The sequence below is a fragment of the Pinus tabuliformis genome, chromosome 8, assembly GCF_031772625.1.
Source record: "Pinus tabuliformis cultivar Carrire ecotype Pingquan chromosome 8, CPIR1, whole genome shotgun sequence".
Classification (NCBI taxonomy): domain Eukaryota; kingdom Viridiplantae; phylum Streptophyta; class Pinopsida; order Pinales; family Pinaceae; genus Pinus; species Pinus tabuliformis.
Window position 1 is genome coordinate 492,976,867 of NC_142294.1, and position 22,759 is coordinate 492,999,625.

Genomic DNA, 22,759 nt, shown 5'->3' on the forward strand with positions numbered 1-22,759 from the left:
AATGTTAATTTTTAGGGCTAGATTGTTCTCTGCTGTAGAGAATTGCATTTTAAAACTTTTTCAACAATTTACACTTCGTAGTCACCCCATATCAACATTAGCAACTATATAGAGAGAACAATAACATCAACAATGCAATGGAACAGTAAGGAACAACAGAAGAAAAACATACACAACAGAAAGTTGAAACACCAGGATTTTGGTCGGAGAGCAAGGCAAAACCCCACAAGGGGGAAAACCCATAAATCAATTCTTCTTTTTCTATTAGCTATTCATCAATGTTCAACTAAGATGCAGAGTGCAATGAGAACGAGACATGTTTTTCATCATCAATCACAACAGGCCACCTAGGGCTAATCATATTAGGTCCTTATGAGATGACTGTCCACACATCGCTGTTATATGCATCACTGTCACAGCCTCACATCTCTGACATAGAGGCACCATTACCCATAGAGGCATTGTTGCACATCACTGTCATAGAGGCACTGTTGCACATCACTGTCATAGAGAGACACAGCGATACTGTCAGAATGTCACTGTCATATGGATCGGTGACATACTAGGATTATTGTCACACGTCACTGTACTAGGATCATCATCACACATCACTGAACTAGGATCATTGTCACACATAATACTGAAGATATCAATACCATATATCTTATTGTCATAAAGACACTTCTTAACATTACTGTCATGAGAACACTTTACCATACATTACTTCACTGTTATACATCACAGTTGTGAGAGCATTTGTATCATTCACACGAGCATAGGAATTTCTGTCTTATGTCACTGTCACATTATCATAAAGGAGTTGCCATACACCACTGAAGATATGACTGCATAGGTATAATTGTCACTTTCAATACATCATATGTCAGTGCTACAGCCTATAGGATGCAGACTCATTGCCCAATACCGCACTGTCATACTGCCTATTAATACTGCCGACTATCACTGCTGTCAAGAGAACAAGAGATACTGCCGTATGTCACTGTTTATATATCACTGTCATGTATCAAGGTCATTGCCATATAGAACAAGGTCATTTCCATATAGAACAAGGTCATTGCCATATCAAACAAAGTCACTTCTATACAACAAGGTCATTGCCATGTCAAACAAAGTCACTGCCATATCACAACCATAGTTTTAAAAACTGGAACTGGTGACTGGACCGGTCCACCTAATAAACCGGGTTTCAAACTGGAACTAGTCAAACCAGGACTGGTCAGGTCTAAATGAACCGGTTTTTAAAAAAATACATTAAATAATTATTTTTTAATGGAAAAAAACTATTTTCAAGATTTAAAACAATGATTCCAAGCCAATAGAGACAAAATATGCAAAGTTTACTCATTTATATACCATGTAAAGGTGAATATATCAAAATGGCACCAAGTGCAATACATATCATCGACAAAATACATAAGCAATGAGGCTCTAAATGGCCTATAATGTCCAAAAACAATGCTACAAGCTATGAGGCCATTGGCCTACTACAAGACTACAAGTCTAGATTCTAGACTCTAGAGTCTACACATGATTAATCATCAAATTCATTACCACTACTAGACACATGATCATCATCATCAACAGGAGCTACATAGACATCATTTGGTTCAGAGTCTGAGGATGCCTCAACCTCATCTGCAACCTCAGTAGCAGTGCCACCAATAACAATAGAAGTGGACTTAACAAAAAAAAAAAGAAGTATATAAAAAATTAATTGAAATAAAAAATAAAAAATAAAAAATTAGAGAGAATTGACTGACCCAGCTGACTGACCCACCATGAACAGTAGCCTGACCCTCAGCCATGTCCTCCACTGCGTTGATCTGTCTTCCACCGGTCCCAAGCTGCATGCATTATTCCTCTGCTGCAAGCAAATCTCATGCCGCCGAAACATCACTACTGCTGCTAGAAAAACCCTGTCATCGCTGTCTGTTCTTCTGCCATTGATGGGTTGTTACGAACTTATGCCACATAACGAAACCTCCACACCCCCAATCGCACAACCACTGTCATCTCATTATAATTCTTTGCATATAGTTCTCACACAATATTTTCCTCTCTCGGTGGACGTTGTAACAATAAATCCTGCTGCCTGCATCAACCATACAAAACACCAAATATCTGTCCACTACAATTCCTCATGGTTTTCCCGCTGGCTAAGGGCTCATTGCATGGTTTAGAAAAATTGATGATTGGATCACGCCAATCCATTCTATTTGAAAATTATTTGCGATCTAATTAATGTAATCTAGCATTCAATCAATTATTCGGCCATTTCAATTTGTACGAACGCATCCATTCAATTGCCAAGAGTCAAAAGGTTTAAATTTTTTTTTAACTGGACGCCACAATTTGTATGGACGCATCCTTCAATGTAGGTGTAATAGTTCAACATAATGTATATATATATAAAGTGCTTTCTATATATATATTTCTATACCTTCTATAAAAATATTAAAAAGGAGGTATTTCATTATATATTAAAAATGATATAAGAACAATAAAATGGTACGACCAAGGTTATAAAAAGTACCATTTGAAGCCAAGGAATTATTAAGTGAAATATATATAAAGAGTTAAAAAGGAATATTTTAATTGATATTTAACATACTTCTATAAAGTAGAAGAAAAAGGGGCTTGAAGTACACAAATAATTACAAAAAATATATTAAAAGGGTCAATTATCGTTGAAGTTTAAATATTGTTTGACGTAAAATTATCAACCAAGCAAAATGGAGTCTAATTCAGAAATGAAGGAAGGAAGATTTCCAAAAACTTCATATAACTATGTTTCAGTGCTATTTAAAATTCAAGGGAATCTTGTAGGAAAAGATGTTACTATTTCTATCTCGTCCTCTGAAGATAAGAATTATATAAACCCTAAATTCGCTAACCAATTGGTGATTCTCGAGTCAAATATAATTGAAAAATTAGACCTTTGGAACGCAAAACAATATGACATAATTGATGTACAAGTAAACATTGGGGTCTATACATTTATATCGCAATTCTCTGTTCAATCCCTATGGGGCGATCGAGGTGACATAATTCTAGGTTGACCTTGGATGGAGTCACTAGGGTTCATTTTAAATATGAAGAAAAAATTTCCGACATTTTCTTACAAGAAGAAAATAGTGCTACAGGACATTACATTGAAACCGGATTCAGTAACACTAGAAGATGTGAAAGATATCTCGAAAGCAATTCTTCAGAAAATTAGAAGGCAATGCAAAATATGCAGAAAGAAGTTGAAAAGATTATTGCAGACAAAAACGAAGAAGTGACTTGCCTCAAGGACCACAATGAGAAATTATTGATGCAAATTAAGAAATTTAAAAATGACAACAAATCATTGAAAAACAAATTAAAAGAAATCGTCACGAAAGACGTATTGAAGTTGTCAGAGGTAACCATCCAAGTTGAAGAAAAATGAACGAATATCAATCCATTCAATATCACAACTGAAGAAGATGATAAATCAGTTCAGACGACGAAAATTCCAAATGAAGATTTTGTAACTAGCTCAACAACAATACCTGAAGTAAATCAGGAAGTTGCCACAGACATGATAAGGGAAAGTCAAACCAAAAGAACTCCTTATTTACATACAAATCAAAAGAATAGACATGTCAATCAATCTACGAATCTGTATCGCTTAAAACATAAACAACAAACTTATGTTTCTGAAATATATTGAAGTTTGAACAATTCAGTTTGATGATAACAATTCATTACAAATTCCCTGTAATTGAAAGATTCCACAGAAGATTGATTTAGGATGCCCAGATCCCTTCTCAGTGCAACAATTTTGTTTATCACTTCGAGGATCCTATTATCATGTATCAACGAAGATGACAATTCGAAGAGACTTTGAAAGACACGAAAAGATTAAAGGACGAAGAAATAGATGACACGCCTTGAAACATATGACTCTTCAATATATATATTTCTTATCCTCAATGGATGTCTTTGTGTACCAAGCGTTCAAAAGATTATTACAAAGTACGAACTTTGTTCTTTACATTTTGTAGACTCAAAACCGCAGGAAACTCTCATCTTTTGCACAAATACTTCGTGTTTTTTGGAGGACAACAAATGGGTATATATACTTGCTTCCGTATGTGAAAAGACATGACCATTGGGGGTAGGCAAACATGAACATTATGAGGCCGACTTGTAACTTATCGAGGGAAACATGAATCTAAATGATATTAAATGTTTTTCCACATGATTTGAAGATTACTATCACAAGCAGATTTGAGCCACATTAAATAAGAGGACAGCCAAACCAATTAATAATAATTTCCTTTATCCAATTGAATTCTTCCTTTGGGGCGAGATTGGCTTCTTTTTGGGAAGATGGGTTTCTTATGGGAAATTCTCATCCCATAACTACCTCAAATTTCAACATGAAACCATCTTGAGACTTTGACACATGTTTTTTTTTATGATTAAAACAATCACATTGTCAAGTGTGTGCTATTTTACAAGGGAATCGATATATGTTGATATACCATGTTACCCATCGCTAGTGGGTGACCCCAAAGGAGAATATTTCTCCTAGATTTGTCTTCATCTAGCAGCTAGTAGCTCCTGACAACCACTAGTGTAGCCAATGATGTGCCAGATGTCTATGTTCCTTGAGCCAGTCATATGCCCCCTCGCCCATCTGTTGAGATCGTATGTTTGAAGGTGGGCCATCCAATCCTAAAGGTATGATTTTTCATTATGCAATTGGGTGCTTATGCTTGTTTTTCTTGGGCACACTTGGGAATGGATTATTGGGTGATTTAGAAGGAGGAAGGGTTTCGAATGTAGTCTTGTTCCCTCACTTTAATTGGGGGATTAATCCTCAACCCTAGTCCCGTGGGATATTCCCTATTGGCTTACAGCTTTAGGATGGACACTACTTGGGAAACCTTGATTTTGGTAGCATGGTCCCATTTTCCCGTTACACATTATTCACTCTCCTCCACACATTACATGCCCTATTTCATATTCTTACCCCTCTGGGTCCACATGACCACTAGGTCCACAAGGCTCTGGTACCTCCTCCCTTTGTTCGTATATCTGGGTTGGGCCTAAAACGATGCCTCAGAGGTTGATGTAACAAAAAAAAAGATAAAAGCATAATATGGCCACATACAAAAAGAAATGTACCACAAAATGGAAAATATGATCGGGACAATAAAATTTAGCACGTGGGCAAAAGCGAAACATGAGCTCTACCCCTTATCATTATGACCATCACCCTGGTTCCTAGGGCCCCTATGAGTGCCCTCTGCATCATTAAGGCACCCATGTATGTCCCAACCCCTGGTGGGTAATGAACTACCCCACCATAAAAGGGTAATCACTGCTATATCATACACATCATGCTCTCATCACCTAGAGCCCCGAGCAGTAAAATAAAGAAAAATCAACAAAAGGCAAAAGAAAAATGAAGAAGGGTGGAAAAACAAGGGTTGGGATAACTCATGTTCCATGATTGATCCTGTTGAAAAGTGTAACTAGGTTCGATCTTCATAATGACGTGTAAATGTGATTTTATGCAATTGATGTAAAGAAGAAAAATAAAATTATTATTGTAATGCTTGTCTCATGGGTTTCATGAGCAAGGAATTTAATTTTTAGTAATGGCTCCCATTGTGAGTCTTAAGGTTTTGTCATCTAGTCATAAAAGTCAAAATTGAGTCAATGTCATGTATGAAGGACCCTTATTGGGCATATTGCATTTTGTATGAGTCATTAAATAAATATGAAAACCCTCCAAGACAAGCACAAGACATCTCCTTCAAGTCGGCTCAAGATGAAAGTAAGAAAATCTTCAAAAGGCATGTCGGCCTTGTCTCCAAGTGATGTCGGCTAATTTGCATGGGCAAACTACTATTTATAGGCAACTCGACTTTCATTCTAGACATAGAATTCGGTCATGCATCTGAAGTACAACAGAAAGTGCAAAAAAGAGAAATAGAAGCCTCTCATTCAGCACAGGAGGAGAATCTGAGCTATTTAGGCACTATTTTGGTTACCTTTTTCTCGCACGTGTGGCATATAGTAAGGGTTCTGCAATAGGGTTTCTCAGTCAGCAAAGAAGCCCAGAAGAAGATCTTTATATTAGCATATATCACAGCCGAGGTCATAAGATTGAGTCTCCTAGTCAAGCAAAGAAGGAAGATACCTCCAAACAGCTCACACGTGAGAATTGCAAGGGTATAAGATAAGCCGAGGTTGCAGATCTGTGGATGAAACTGAAATTGCAGTAGTGTAGACAGTTTGACTTGTGTTGACCATAGGAGAAGGAAAGAGCAACAAGTTTGTTTCAAGAAGGATTTCATCAATGAAGTTTTGTGACTTGGTCTTGGCATTCATTAATTGGAATCTCTATAAGAAGAAGAATTTGTTCAGGTTTTCCTCTCAAGAAGGAGAGGGTTTGGCCCTGGATGATAGCCTATATTTTGTGTCTCTTGTCTCTTTATGGTTTATGCATTGGTAGCTGTTTGATGAAAAAGAACATTAATAATCTAAGTAAAGGAAGATCCTAATCTAAGAAAGTACAAAGCATTCACAAGCAGTTATCTAAAGAAGAGAAATCACCTAATATTGATGCCCTAGATTTCTCAACATGGTATTAGAGCTAAGGTGACTAAGTCAAGGAAGGGCATCTTATCAAGGGACACTCAAGGATCAAATCTCAAAGAAGGCATAAAAGTGAAGATCATCTTGAAGTCAAGATCTATAAAGAAAGCATCAAAACCCTAGATCAAAGAAGTCTACAAAGAAGTATTGGGATCATCATCAAGAAAAGAAGGCCAAAACCCTACATCTACTCAAGTTGAAAAGATCTATGAATCAAGTTGAAGTGTTTTGAAGACTATTCATCCAAAGGAAGCTAGATCAAAAGGCGTTGTCATCAAGACTCTAAGGCGATCTCTCTCTCTCGTTGAAACAAGATTCCTACCATTGAAGACATCATCAAGAAGTCATCATTGATCTTCATCAACAAGACTTCACCATCAAAAGGGATCTCCCTCTCTGTGAGATCAAGGATCATTATTGAAGAAAACTATCTTCATCAAGGAGAAGTTTTCTATTCTCTATATCATCATCAACATCAAGGAAGCAACAAGGAGAAGGAGCATCCTATCAAGTAAGTATATTTATGTCCACATCTGAATCTGTCAAAATGTCTTTTTGCAAGGAAAACAACAAATTGGTTGGGGCTTCAAACTATCTTGCATGGAAGAAAATGACAGATCTGAATCTCATTGAAAATGAGGTTATGGAACATGTCAAAGGATCTATCACTAAACCAAGAAAGGGGAAGTTACCGCTTAAAGGATTCTCATAGAATCCATCAAGTATCACCTCATCCCATATGTATCTAAACTCGAAACTTCAAAATAAATCTATGACAAACTGGTAGAGTTGTATTCTGCAAGCACTGCTGGAGAAGTCATCTCATTAAGGCAAGAACTTTACAAGCTGAAGATGTCAAGGGAAGACGGAGTAGCCTCATACTTTATGAGGATATCTGAAATCTGGGATCAACTACAAGATCTGGGAGAAGTCATGTCTGATAGAGAAATGACTACAGTTGTATTAAATGCACTTCCAGAGGAGTGGGCTAACTTTACTTGAAGTATTTATGGGAAGAAAGAAGCTACTCCATTCCAGGATCTGTGGTAACTGTGGAAGATTGAAGAATCTAGACTAAGGGCCAAATCTGATGTGGGAGCAGGTGAGCAAAATCAAGCTTATGCTGTAATGACAAGAAGAAAAGGAAAATTTGGGAAGTTTGGTTCTTGGAAAAAGAAAAGGGACATGGCTAAGATCCAATGCTATGGGTGTCAAGAATATGGACACTACAAAAGAGATTGTCCTAAGACCAAGAAGGACAATAACAAAAGAGGAAGAGAAGAAGCCCATATCACCAAAGAAGTAGAGGAAGCTGAAAAGAAGAAGTCCAAGAAAGTGGAAGTAAGAGATCTCTATTATTGAGATAGCCTTCCTCACATAAGTTCTTTTCAAATTCTTAAGCCTTCTGTTGAAAGATATGACTATTATGATTCACTAAGAAAATGATGGGATGCATCAAGGCATCATAAAAGCATTAAAAGCAAGAGCTCGTGACATCAACATAGAAAAGCATGAAAGATGGTCGAAGCATGGCAATCAACTATGGAAGGATATAGCTCTTGGAAATCTCATTTGTAACATAGGTGGCACTTACGGAAGAGAAGGAAAAAGGTCTTCTAGTACAAGGCTCATCATACATCTGTCAAAAGGAAACATCTGCTGGATGAGGATACTCTAGATCCTGAAGATTCTCTGATGGAATCTTCATTGAAAGGTTCACCGATCAAGAGAGGAAGCGAGTGTTTCATAAAGAATTCCAAAGTTGTGGAATTCATGGGATGATGGTATGATGACATAAAAGGCGAATGAAGCTACTGCAGGAACTCTGGATGACCCAAAGGAAAATGAGGTATATATGCTTATATTCAATATTGAAGAGTCGTGTAATATGGTTGCAGGTAACGTGGATCAATGCTTTATCTTGAGAGCATGATCAAAAGAAAAGGATCTCCTCCTCTGAAAGGATACATGAAGGCATGAGTCACACATTGTCTAGATAAAATCAACATAATATGTCCGCATATGTAATATGAGGTGGTTGACAACAATTAGAGGTATTTTGATTGGAAATTCCTGGGAATGAAATGTGTAAAGTAAGGAAGGACGAGATCGTGGAATATGCAACCATGGTAAAGGCAATCAACATCCGAAAAACCAAGAATATTTGACTAGGATATCTCCATGAAAGATATGAAGACTCTGATGGAGTCTGAGAAAGAAAGAGACCCTTGACAATATATATCTTTGGGAGATGTGTCGATATGTATGCAGGACGCTGATGTAAACTAGAAGGTGTCATGATGAAAAACCATCACAAAGGTAATTTTTATTTAAGTCTTCATTTCTTATTTTTGAACAAATATCTGGATGGGCTTATGCAGGTCTGCTGAGGGAAGATCTATGGATAACTTCCACCACTGATGCCCATGTAGTAGGATGAAAGACCCTTATGGAAACATGGCATGAAGAACGAAGCATGGCAAGAAGGAAGGCCATATATGAACTGATGGATCACTTTCCTAGACATGACTAACTTATGGATAAAAGTGATGGATGGTCCGTGCCCTATGAAAAAGTCCCAAAACATGAAGACTCCTGGATAACGAAAAGAAGTTCATGACATTGCAAGGAGGAGTTCTTCAAGCAACTAGTTGTCCCATTATCTCCACCTGAGGAGCTGCTGTAGGTCCCTAATTAAGAGGGAGCATGGAAACAAGTTTCTTACTTGGAAGAAACCTGGAAGCAAAATTCCTAAGCCAAGAGGGAGCTTAGGTACATTCCTTCTGAAGGAATGAGTACATTCCTTTATTGGAATATATATGTCCTCCCTAATTAAGAGGGAGAGATAGACACATCATTCTTGTCTTCACTTGGGAAGATAGAATGGAGGATTGGGTAAATGTTTGGCATCTGATACTCTTTGAGGATGAGTTAGGGCATCCAAGATGAGAGTAGTCGTAGAGGATCGATATTCCTTGAGGATTGGGAATCCAAGATAAGAATAGTCCTGGTGGAACACACCCTGAGAACTCGGGTGGGGTATGTTCCAAGAGAGACAATGATGAGGGTGTCTATACATCATTGGTCTTGCCAACATTGTGTTCAGATCTGGTGGAGAGATAGAGTTGTTAGTCAAGGCCTTGCTATGTGATAATGCTAGTTGATACGATGCTAAACAGATGGTTACCAATCCGACTCTTCTTATGAGAAATTCTTCAGATGGAGAATGACCAAGTACCGTTATGAATACCCTCCTAGTTAAGAGGGAGTGTTGAAAAGTGTAACTAGGTTCGATCTTCATAATGACATGTGTAAGTGTGATTTTATGTAATTGATGTAAAGAAGAAAAATAAAATTATTATTGTAATGCTTGTCTCCTAGGTTTTGTGAGCAAGGAATTTTAATTTTAGTAATGGCTCCCATTGTGAGCCTTTAGGTTTTGTCGTCTAGTCATAAAAGTCAAAATTGGGTCAATGTCATGTATGAAGGACCCTTATTGGGCATATTACATTTTGTATGAGTCATTAAATAAGTATGAAAGCCCTCCAAGACAAGCACAAGACCTCTCCTTCAAGTCGGCTCAAGATGAAAATAAGATAATCTTCAAAAGGCATGTCGGCCTTGTCTCCAAGTCATGTCGGCTAATTTGCATGGGAAAACTACTATTTATAGGCAACTTGACTTTCATTCTAGACACAGAATTCGGTCATGCATCTGAAGTACAACAAAAAGTGCGAAAAAGAGAAATAGAAGCCTCTCATTCAGCGTAAGGAGGAGGAGAATCCGAGCTATTTAGGCATTGTTTTGGTTACCTTTTCCTCGAACGTGTGGCATATATTAAGGGTTCTGCAGTAGGGTTTCTCAGTCAGCAAAGAAGCCCAGAAGAAGATCTTTATATTAGCATATATCATAGCCGAGGTCATAAGATTGAGTCTCCTAGTCAAGCGAAGAAGGAAGATACCTCCAAACAACTCACACGTGAGAATTACAAGGGTATAAGATAAGCTGAGGTTGCAGATCTGTGGATGAAACCGAAATTGCAGTAGTGCAAACAATTTGACTTGTGTTGACCATAGGAGAAGGAAAGAGCAACAAGTTTGTTTCAAGAAGGATTTCATCAAGGAAGGTTTGTGACTTGGTCTTGGAGTGGCAAAAAGGTCTAGGGTCTTGGTCTTGGTATTCGTCAATTGGAATCTCTATAAGAAGAAGAATTTGTTCGGGTTTTCCTCTCAAGGAGGAGAGGTTTTGGCCCTGGCTGATAGCCTATATTTTGTGTCTCTTGTCTCTCTATGGTTTATGCATTGGTCGTTGTTTGATGAAAAAGAACACTAATAATCTAATTAAAGGAAGATCCTATTCTAAGAAAGTAAAAAGCATTCACAAGCAATTATTTAAAGAAGGGAAATCACCTAATATTGATGCCCTAGATTTCTCAACAACTCTCTCCTACATTCATACACCCAAATATATGGACATCCCTCATCATTACTACCCTTGAGCCCATGTCAATTGGGCTTGAGTCCCCCGTCTCCCTATCCACCTCATCATTATCCACATGACATCTACCACTTGAAGGATGTACCTTGGACGTGTCCTTTCCTTTAGGGGTTGGGTACACCTAATAGGGTGGTTTATTCAATGTTGCACGACTCGTACTCATATAAGACTTGTGACGACATTGACTCATCGACTCGTATAAGACTCGGGAACGACCCTTATAAGACTAGTATAAGACTCGTCAAAATACAAAAAAGAAATTAAAATGTGGTAAATTTAAGCACAAAAAAGAAACTAATGACAATTCAAATCCTTATAAGTTATAAACACCACAATATATGCAATAATTCATAACATCATCTCATATCTATAAAAGTACAACGTAACATACTCGATTTTTGTAAGCAAAACATTTAAATACTAAATAAGAAAAGGACTCATGATTCCATAATTAAAATAAAAAATGTCAGCAAGTTCAAAATTCAAATACATATGTCATAAATGATAAATGATTATCTCATAACAATCTTGAGTCTCATCCTCATGGACGACCACGCCTAAAATAAGCCCTCGTGGAGCTAGTGGTAACATTGGAAGACTGAAGCAACTATGAGGCAAGTTTATTTGGAGTCTCCATTTGAGATGGAAAAGTAGAGAGATCCTCAGTCTCTTCATCAAGCCAAATCAAATCAGGGGCCTCCTCCTCCACAACCCAATCAGACTCTAAATCAATAGTATCCAATAAAATTGGATCTATATCCTTTGGTTGCACTTGTTTTGTGAGCATTCGAAGGTTCTAGTAGATGAAAACCAACTTCTCCAACCTCTCATGCTCCAACGCCTAAAATAAGCCCTCGTGGAGCTAGTGGTAACATTGGAAGACTGAAGCAACTATGAGGCAAGCTTATTTGGAGTCTCCATTTGAGATGGAAAAGTAGAGAGATCCTCAGTCTCTTCATCAAGCCAAATCAAATCAGGGGCCTCCTCCTCCGCAACCCAATCAGACTCTAAATCAATAGTATCCAATAAAATTGGATCTATATCCTTTGGTTGCACTTGTTTTGTGAGCATTCGAAGGTTCTAGTAGATGAAAACCAACTTCTCCAACCTCTCATGCTCCAACCTGTTTCTCTTTTTGCTGTGGATGTGCTCAAACACTGACCAATTACGCTCACAAAAAGAAGCACTGCAGGGTTGACTCAAAACTCTGATGGCGAATTCTTGTAATTGTGGTGCCTCAGTGCCACAATCTATCTGCTAACGAGCTGTAAAAAAATAACCACAAAGATTATCAGTTTGCAATGCCAAACATATAAAAGAGAACTATGAAAATTAAAAGCTAAGTTCTAACAATTTGCACTTACAAGGCATTTTCTTGTCCTTGAGACGTTGGCTTGAGTTGAATCCCAACATGCCAGATGCTTCCTTGTACATATCTCGTTGTATTTTGATTTTATCCTGAATATCTAGATCCGGGAACATCTTTTCAATGCATATCATCACACGTTTCATCACGTCGGGATCTCTTTGAATGCTAGACCCTCATTATAGAATAAGCTCTGATTGAGATATGCTCCTGCTGCAAGCAATGGTGAATGTAGTTGTCTGTCCCACCTGGAATCAATAATTTGCCATATAGGGAGATATTTAGATTCATTTCCCTTATAAAAAGTCTTGATGGCCTCTTTGGCCCTGTCCATGCCCTCATAAATATATCCCATTGCAGGTTTCTCTCCATCCATCAATCTCAAGACTTTCACAAGGGGCTCAGTGAAGCTGACAATCTTAGTGACTTTGTCCCACAAACTATCAACAAATACAGATATTTTCACAGACATTGCTTCCGATTTTGTGCTATCTTTCTAGAATACCCATTGCTGGCTACAAAACATTCTTCTCAAAGCTTGGTACTCATACAAAAGGCTTTGGAGGGAAAGAAAGTTTGTAGCAAACCGTGTGACAGCTGGGCGACTAAGCTCACCCTGTGTGAATTCCCTCATAAGGTTCAACACCCAAGCATGATTATAAATATACTTGGTAATATGCTTGCATTCTTGCACAATGTCTTGCACCCACTCCAACTTCCCAATGTCCTCTAGCATCAAGTCTATGCAATGGGCAGCGCATGGAGTCCAAAAAATGGTGGGATATTTGGCACAAAGCAACCTTCCAGCTGCCACATAATTTGCTGCATTGTCCGTGATTACTTGGACAACATTTGCAACCCCAACTTCCTCCACCACATCAGCCAACAATGAAAAAATCAAATGTGCATCTTTTACATTTGCAGATGCATCAATGGATTTTAGGAACATGGTTCCTTTAGGGCAAGCTACAACAAAATTTATTATTGTTCTACCCCTTTGATTTGTCCACCCATCAGACATAAGTGTAGAACCTATAAATTTTCATGAGCTTTTAATGCTCTCCAATTGTTCCTTGACACACTCATGCTCCTCATCTAGCTCTTTCCCCCCTAAGTGCATTAAAAGATGGGGCTTTGTATCCAGGGCCAGCACATGCAATGACATCCACCATGGGCTGATAAAAATAAGACTTTGCATAGTTGAATGAAAGACTGTTATGGTACCAAAACCTCCTCACTGCCATGTCTGCCTCCTTCCTCTTCTTATCATTGAAACTGTCCAAGGTTGGTTGAGATCCTGGAGTTGTACGAGGACTGAAGAAAGAAGAGGTTATACTCTTGTTTGCCATAGCAGTTGAAGAGGAGTTACCAATATCTTGACTTTGAAACTGTGTTTCACTCTGAGATGAAGATCTATCTATCCCAATAATCTCATCCTTCCTTTTTGCCCTCTTAGAACTTGCTTCCTTAATGGATTCCAAAGCAACTACCATTTCAATAGTGATTTGATCAGGGCAACTTTGACAACATCCCACACCATGCCCAAGAATTTTGGCTAGGTGGTATTTCAGCCTATTTATGCCTGCATGCATTGTGGCATTGCAATAATTGCACTTGATATTGTGGTCATTACCAGGAATGATTCGTTGACCATGTGCCCACGCCATATCACGAGATTGTCTGAAACCCTTTTGTGGCATGGTAAGAAAATTTGGAAGAAATATATATATATATATATATATATATATATATATATTTTTTTTTTTTTGGTTTTGAATTTTTTTTATAATTTGCAAATTTTTTTGGTTGTGTGGCTGAGTTTCTTAGCCACACAAGGCCGCTGTGTGGCTGAGAAAATCAGCCGCGAGCATTCCCAAACAATTTTTTTTTTGCAAACATAACAAAAATTGAAAAAAAAATGAATACATGGAAAACATTCTAACTAGGTTCATGAATCCTACCTGAAGCTTAGTCTGATCCGATGAAGCCTCCTTTAGTCTCCTCCAACAACTCCTTCACGCTCCTTTACCTTCACTCTCAAGTTTCAACACTCACACAAATTAGCCAAACACTCAAATGACAAGTGAATGAGAAATGGAAGGGAGAGAGGTGCTTATAAAGCTTTTTTTCCCTCCAATTTTCCTTTTCCTCCACCTCATTTCCAAAAAAGAAAAAAATTTTTTTTTTTTTGAATTTTTGGACAGATTGTGGGTTTTGATGCCCAGAGGGTCTTATATGAGTCCGATGAGGGTTTAGTGGGCTACTCGCGGGTTTGATGCGGGTAGCCGGGTCTTATACAAAACTCGCCGGGTCTGGCTCTAGACCGCGGGTTCTATGTGGGTGACCCGACCCAGCATAGCACCTGTCCTTACCCGCGGGTTTTATGAGGGTCGTGCTTCACTGGGTTTATTAACTACTCCTACCAAGGGAAGTAACGCCATTACATGCTTAAAGCCCACAATCTGGAAGGGAAACCCACTATGAAGTGTCCATTTTTGCCCTTGATTAACGAGCTTATTCACTCAATTGCACCAATGAATTATTGTATCTAAAGGTGAGGAGACACATTGGATATTATACAGGATTGGAAGGTGGTTTCACTTTGGGCTTGGCCGCTTTGTACGGGATCCAAGCCCACCAGAGGATCGTATTGACACTTATAGGGGAAGCGTTGAGAGCCATGGGTTTCCATCATGTGATAGAGCATTATCTCATGCCATGGGCAGCCTCAACACCCTCAACAACTTGTTCATTGCCCCACATTAATGCGAGATGAAGCAGTTGGACCAACAATCCCCCCAGCCAACTTAGAAATGTATATAGCGTTTGGCAACTGATCCGAGGCCCAAAGGAGGTTTGTCTCATCCTTGAGACATGGGAGGGCAAGCACCATCTTCCATGCCCTCATTTGGAGCAATCTACAGGCTTATTTTACACCAAGAGACCCATGAGACCACTACTTGTGCCCCAGAGCCACTTTGGAGCACCACATGATGTTTTACTTGGAGATCAAGGGGCCACCCCCTTGACCATCATTCATGGAGCCCTCTTCTTCATCATGGCACCTTGAGGACTCGATTAGGCCTTCCAACGACCCTCCTACACCATTGCTACATCATTTCGACTTCATTTTGGATGGCTTATCTTACACTTTATGAGCTATTTGGTGGGCTTGTCACCAAAGTTATGTTATTTTGCACATTAAAATATTTTTAGGGGCATCTTAGGCTAATTCGAACTCTTAGAGGCTCATATAAATAAAGTTAAGCCTCATTTGTATCAAACATCATCATCACACTTGGATATCTCTCTCTTGAGAATTTCACACTTTTTCTTGGATGTCTATTGGAGCTCTTTTGATGCATTTCGATATATTTGGAAGTTGAAGTCTTGTTCTTTCTTGGAGCCGCTATCTTGATCTTGGATTGGATATATCTCTTGTTATCTTGCAAGTGATTTTTTGAAAATTCTTCCATGTAATAATATCTAATGTGTGGAAATTTTGCAACTAGCTAGTTCGTATTGTGCCCTAATTATTGAACATCATTGTTAAATTGCAAATTTGTGCATGTTACTCATTGAATAACAAGTAGATGAATGTTCCTAGTGGATTGAAATATGATTTTCTTCCATAAAAGTCCATAGATCTTGGGTGGGTAATTGTTGAAAAGTAGGTGCTAGGGAATCACTTTTTAGCCTCCTTGAAGACAACTTTGGCCGAATTTCGAATCACATAGAGTCCATAGCCCAAGGGTAAGACAGTAGTCCAAGAAAACTTGGTGGTCACCTTCCTTATCCTTCTCTTTTTCTCCTTTTTTTCTGAATTTTGACCCCTACCCTAGACGACTAGCTAGGGCTACCTGCGAATTGCATTAGAGGGGTAATCTTGCAAAACCGTTTGGAAAATCCACTGCGCTTGTGTCTCCTCTAGTGATCCTCCAAGTTTGGAGCAATTCACACGATTTGCTTGTGAGAAAACCCAAGCCGTAGCTGCATATTTGGAAGCCATCTTTAAAGTCTATGGTTCATGGTCTTCTCAAGGGTCATTTGCACTTAAAACTTTGAGAAATCAATCATTCTTGACCCTTTCTTATCCTAAGCTTGACCTAATGATCATCTTGGAGGACTTCCTCCCATGGTCACTCAAAAAGTCTAGGTCTCGTTTAGGCTTCTTTCTAGGTCCCTCTAGTGGAGTGAAAACCCTTTTGAAAAAGGATTATTTTACCAAGCCGATAGAGAGGTCTTGCCTCATCTTGGAAGCCTTGATCCTAAGCATATTCTTCGTTATTGAATATCCCTAACCCTAAGTCTAGGTCTTCCTCTTAGATCTTTCTTGGAGAGCTTTCCCTATGTTGAGCCATAATTTGAATGGGCCTTGGGAATCACTTTCTATCTTATCATTGATCCTACCTTTACAAGTGATTTACTTCATACTGAGACTCCTCCCATTGGTCAAAGTCCATAAAGAACAGGGGACACTGATTGAGGTGATAGTGGATCTTAATCCCATTGTTGTCACTTGGTCTAGTAGTTGTCCCTTAGGTACCCCTCTTAGGACCCCTACTAGATTGCGTGGCCTCATTTTTGGTGCCATTGCTAGGGAGGAAGCAGGTTTACCTCCTTGGTCTAATATTTGAAGAGGTGATTCCTTTGACAACAATGTAAACCCTCTTCTGGCTACTCCATTGGAAGAACGAAGCCCATGTTCTTCATTGATTTTCAAAGTTCAATGCTTGTAGGGTGAAGCGAGCATTCGACAAGGCAATTTTCATTGACCTTGGTGACTCCCATGTCATTGATATCCAAGAACGAGCAACGTGCTGCTCGAACGTTTTCCCGCCTTGGATATAACATGGTTCTTGCAATTACCCAAATTGGAATGCATAAAGTATATGCCAATGTTCGATGGGGATCCACATTCAACAACTAATCATGTTGTGAGATTCATGAAGTATGCTTTGAGACTCAACATAACCCACCAAAATAAAAAGATTTACTTGTTTATCCTATCTATGGCTGCTAATGCTGATTGACTTAGGTTATGTGAGAATAGAAGCATTTCCTCCTTTTCAATGTTGGATTTATATTTCCTCTTGTATAAACGACTGCGTTTTTAAACCATTAAAGAGGCAAGCCAAAGCTTGACTGTAGCTCTCCAAGAAGAACACCTCATTGAGGATGGAAGTGAAGTTGACGATGAACAAGTTGAACTTGATGAGAGAATTGATGAAAACCTCGAGGACTACGTTGAAGAAGAAAATCATGAACTTGAAAGCATGTCATCCTAGGATGATGACGAGATTTTTGATCCCATAAGCCTCCACATGCTGCAGGAAAGGGCAAGTGAATATGCGAAATCTTGTGAGCATCTAGTTGAGAAATGTGGAGCAAAGGATCTCCTATTCCATTTCTGTGAGCAAGGAGGAAAGCTCTATGAGATGCGACGTGAATATGAAATGAATCCTACAGATGCCCTTCTCCTAGAAATTTATTACCAGAACTATGTAGTAAACACTTTGGGTGATATTGTTCAAGAAAAGGAGAAAGAGGAGGAGCTCTCCTTGCTTAATAATAAAGAGTGGGATGATTCTAAAGAAGATCATGGTAATCAAACAAACAAGGAATATATGGATGACTTTTGGGATAGAGATTGGGGAATGAGATATGACAACAATAAAGATGAAAGCCCTGTGGAAGCCCGGGTCTGCGATGATGAACCTAGTAAAGTTGGGCCTTTCATCCAAGAAGGGATGCTGAATAATGTGCTCCATGAAGATCTAGGGAATGTGGACATTATTGCTTCCGCTGAGGTTGACATTTGTGGCTTCTTCCACATAAGCGAGGGAAAATGGGATATATGCAACCATCATTTTGACAATGACCCTATTTATGATACTGACAAGGAAGATGAGGTTAAGGTTAGTCTTCCCTTTCTCCAGAACGCTATTTATAATGATATATCTATCGATAACCTTGAAAGGGAAGATGATCATTTTCCCCTGTGGGAAGAAGGATGGTGGGAGGTGATTGTCTGTCATTTAAACAAAGGTTCAACTTGTGATGACATCAATAGGGGCCTTGTTTCTCCCTACTTTCTTTATGATCCTAGGAATATATTCAAGCCATCCATGGACCATGGCCTCATCCCTTTTCATACAATCACCAACAATGATGAGCCTTTTCCCCCTCCTAAGTATGATCATTGTGAAGAGCAACACATTGACCATGATCCTTCGTGCCAACCACCTCTTTTTTCTTCCAATCATGGCCATGAGGCGACCATGAAGCATAACATTACTAAGAATGATCTTGATAGGGAGTTCTTGAGCTTGGTCGTTCAATCCTCCATTCTTTGTTTGTAGGAAAGGATCTGATCTCGCAAATTGGTGTCTTTCCCTTCATCCATATCTCCTTTCTATAATATATGGGTCTCTTATTTTCCCACCTCCTGCCCTCATAATCTTGCATATGATTATTCGTGTCCTTGCTCTTGGATTTGTCACATAAGTAATCATAGGGGCACATGTTTTTATATTGATATATCGATGTATTGGTTACATTGGCTCTATGATTACACTTAGTATTAGCATAATGTTAGAGTAGAATGCATTGCATATTTATTTTTGCAGAGCTAACATTATGATATCTTGTTCTCATGCTAGAATAGATGCATTTAGATTAGACTTGCATTTAGAATAGATTTTTTTTCCTGTATGGCTTTATTATATTGATGAAAACATGGGTGATCAAAATACACCTAGGACAAATGCTTCCCATGTTTGTTTGTGATGTGCAGGATAACAACTCTATTGTCCTAGAGGATTATTGGTGTTCTCATGACCTCCTCGTTCGAGTACATGGTTTGTGTCATGTGCACTTCGCAGGGAGCTCATGTCCCTGTTGGAGCCAGATGTTACCCACCACCAGTGGGTGACCCCATAGGAGAATTTTTCTCCTAGATTTGTCTATAGCCGACAATCAGCAGCCCTTGACAGCCACTAGTGCAGTGAATGATGTGCCAGATGTCTCCGCTCGCTAACCTAGTCATATGTCCCCTCACCCATCTGTCGAGATCATATGTTCGAAGGTGTGCCATCCAATCCTGAAGGTATGATTTTTCATTATGCAATTGGGTGCTTATGCTTGTTTTTCTTGGGCACACCTATGAATGGATTATTGGGTGATTTGGAAGGAGGAAGGGTTTTGACTGAAGTCTTGTTCCCTCACCTTAATTGGGTGATTAATCCTCAACCCTAGCCCCGTGTGATCTCCCCTACTGACTGTCAACTTTAGGATGGGCACTACTTGGGAAACCCCGATTTGGTAGCATGGTCCCGTTTTCCTATTCCACATTATTCACTCTCCTCTGCACATTACATGACCTATTTCATCATCTTACCCCTCTGGGTCCACAAGGCTCTGTTACCCCTCCCCTTGTCCATATGTCTGGGTTAGGCCTGGAACGATGCCCCGAAGGTTGATGCAGCTAAAAGAAAAGGATAAAGGCATAATATGGCTACATACAAAAGGAAATGTACCACAAAATGTGAAAGATGGTTGGGTCAATAAAATTTAGCACGTGGGCAAAAGCGAAACATGAGCTTTATCCTTTATCATTATGGCCATCACCCTGGTTCCTAGGGCCCCTATGAGTGCCCTTTGCATCATTAAGGAACCCATGTATGTCCCAACCCCTGGCAGGTGATGAACTGCCCCACCTTGAAGGAGTAATCGCTGCTATATCATACACATCATGCTCTCATCCCTTGGAGCCTTGAGCAGTAAAATAAAGAAAAATCAATAAAGGCAAAAGGAAAATGAAGAAGGGTGGAAAAACAAAGGTCGGGGTAACTCATGTACCACGATTGCTCCCTCCTACATTCATACACCCAAATATGTGGACATCCCTCATCATTACCACCCTTGAGCCCATGTCATTTGGCCTTGAGACCCCTGTGTCCCCATCCACCTCATCATTATCCACATGACACCTACCACTTGAAGGATGTACCTTGGACATGTCCTTCCCTTTAGGGGCTGGGAACACCTAATAGGGTGGTTTATTAACTACTCCTACCAAGGGAGGTAACACCATTACATGCTCAAAGCCCCAAATCTAGAAGGGAAACCCACTATGAAGTGTCCATTTCTACCCTTGATTAACGAGCTTATTCACTCAATTGCATTAATGAATTATTGTATCTGAAGGTGAGGAGACACATTGGATCTTATACAGGATTGGAAGGTGGTTTCACTTTGGGCTTGGCCTCCCTATATGGGATCCAAGCCCACCAGAGGATCATATTGACACTTGTAGGGGAAGTGTTGAGAGCCATGGGTTTCCATCATGTGATGGAGCGTTAACTCATGCCACGGGAAGCCTCAACACCTTCAACAACTTGTTCATTGCCCCACATTATATGTGAGATGATGCAGTTGGACCAATAGTGACCCCCAGTTGACTTAACATTGTATATAGGGTTTGGCAGCTGATCCGAGGACTAGAGGAGCTTTGTCTCATCCTTGACGTGGGAGGGAAAGCACCATCTTCCGTGCCCTCATTTGGAGCAATCTGAAAGCTTATTTTACACCAGGAGACCCATGAGACCACTACTTGTGCCCCAGAGCCACTTTGGAGCGCCACATGATGTTTTAGTTGGAGATCAAGGGGCCACCCCTTTGACCATCATTCATGCAGCCCTCTTCTTCATCATGGTGCCTTGAGGACTCGATCAGGCCTTCCAATGACCCTCCTACACCATTGGTACATCATTTTGACTTCATTTTGGATGGCTTATCTTACACTTTGAGCTATTTGGTGGGCTTGTCGCCAAAGTTATGTTATTTTGCACATTAATATAATTTAGGGGCATCTTAGGCTAATTCGAACTCTCAGAGGCTCATATAAATAGAGTTAAGCCTCATTTGTATCAAACATCATCATCAACTTGGATATCTCTCTCTTGAGAATATCACACTTTTTCCTTGTATATTTGTTGGAGCTCTTTTAATGCATTTCGATATATTTGGAAGCTGAACTCTTGTTCTTTCTTGGAGCCGCTATCTTGATCTTGGATTGGATATATATCTTGTTATCTTGTAAGTGATTTTGTTGAAATTTTTTCCATGTAATAATGTCTAATGTGTGGAAATTTTGCAACTAGCTAGTTCTTATTGTGCCCTAATTATTGAATATCATTGTTAAATTGCAAATTTGTGCATGTTACTCATTGAATAACAAGTAGATGAATGTTCCTAGTGGATTGAAATCTAATTTTCTTCCATAAAAGTCCATAGATCTTGGGTGGGTAATTTTTGAAAAGTACGTGCCAAGGCATCACTTTTTAGCCTCCTTGAAGACAAATTTGGCCAAATTTCGAATTACATAGACTCCATAGTCCAAGGGTAACACACTAGTCCAAGAAAACTTGGTGGTCACTATTGATTTTTGGTAGCATCGGATGTGCTTTAGCCTTGAAATTTGGAGAAGAGGCTAAGGCACATGAGATCTCCAAAACTCAGAAATCGTTTTGAGAAATTCCATTCGGATAAGGATCTATTAAAATAATTAATATTTTTAATGGGTTCCTAAGTCTAAACTTAGGAAAATAAAAATATTAATGGGTAATAATAAAGATAAGGCTGAGAAGCTTCTAAGAGACAAGGATCAAGTCTATTTTAATCTTAACTATTGATTAGGGACTTAATCTCGGCCGTTGATTCATCAACAGGAAAAGTATAAGAGAAGACTTGAGGGTCATTTGGAGATACACTGGCAGATACTCAGTATCTCAAGGAAATTCGATTCTCAAGGAAGAGGAGATCAATTTCAGAGGGAGTTGCAGGGTGGAGGAAGAGGAGGGCTTCAGTAGCAGGCAGTGATTGAGGAGGAGGTGACGCAGGGTCAGTTGAAGACAACGCAGAAAGAGAGACGCAGTCCAGAGGAGAGACACAGGGCCTATTAGGTTGACGCAGAGGAATGTAGAGCCACTCAGAGCCACGTTGGGTCAATTAGAGTGACGCAGGGGTGACGCAGTAGTGGGAGCAGGGTCTCCAAAGTGTCAGATGGTCTTAGAGGGAAAGTCTCAGGTGTTTTCTTTCAGTTTCTCTGTAAAATCATTCCTTGTATGATCTGGATTTAAACAGGAATGCAACAAATTACAGAGATAACCATAAACACAGAGATGCAACGAAAATAATACTTCATTTCATTAATGTAAAATACTGAAATATGCT

The 22,759-nt window shown here is 39.2% G+C and overlaps 1 protein-coding gene across 2 annotated transcripts in view; it reads left to right on the plus strand.

Moving 5' to 3' along the window:
* The window catches only part of LOC149236232 (Cyclophilin-like peptidyl-prolyl cis-trans isomerase family protein), a 200,194-nt gene that overhangs the window by 92,249 nt on the left and 85,186 nt on the right, over positions 1-22,759 (plus strand). The gene's annotated exons all lie outside the window — the stretch shown is intronic.